Genomic DNA, 555 nt, shown 5'->3' with positions numbered 1-555 from the left:
TGGTGTATTCGTTGTGGAAGCATGGATAGCTTTTTTTTTTTTTGTTAATCCGAACGACCGAAAGTGTTTTGATAAACTATGTAAACACGTTAACGTATGTTTCACAAAAGCACGATTGTTTAGACGAGCTGGCTTCTTGAACTGAAAACATTTCTGTGTTAACATAACTCTTCATATTGAGAATTTCAAAATAATAACTAGAGTGCAGACTGATTAACATACACAATTTTAAGGGTTGAATTTTTTTTTCTGCATTTGTATGTATATGAAAAGTAAGATTGTTTATGCATTTTATTACATTTGGTTCCACTGTTGGACAAAACCCGGAATTAACTAGGCAACTCTGCGGAATAGAAAGAAGTATAAATTATCATCACTAGTAAATTATATACACACAGTATACCTCAATCATCAAAAATAATTTTCTGATTATCTAAGATTTTCTAGGAAATCTAGAAACCTTAGATTAGGTGCTCGCGATCAAGCAACTTTCAAACCTTGCAAATAAATCATTACAATATGATAATCTTTTAAGCTATATCCTGTTTTGCTGTG

The sequence above is a fragment of the Penaeus monodon genome, chromosome 22, assembly GCF_015228065.2.
Source record: "Penaeus monodon isolate SGIC_2016 chromosome 22, NSTDA_Pmon_1, whole genome shotgun sequence".
NCBI lineage: Eukaryota > Metazoa > Arthropoda > Malacostraca > Decapoda > Penaeidae > Penaeus > Penaeus monodon.
Note: the sequence above shows the minus strand (reverse complement) of the source record.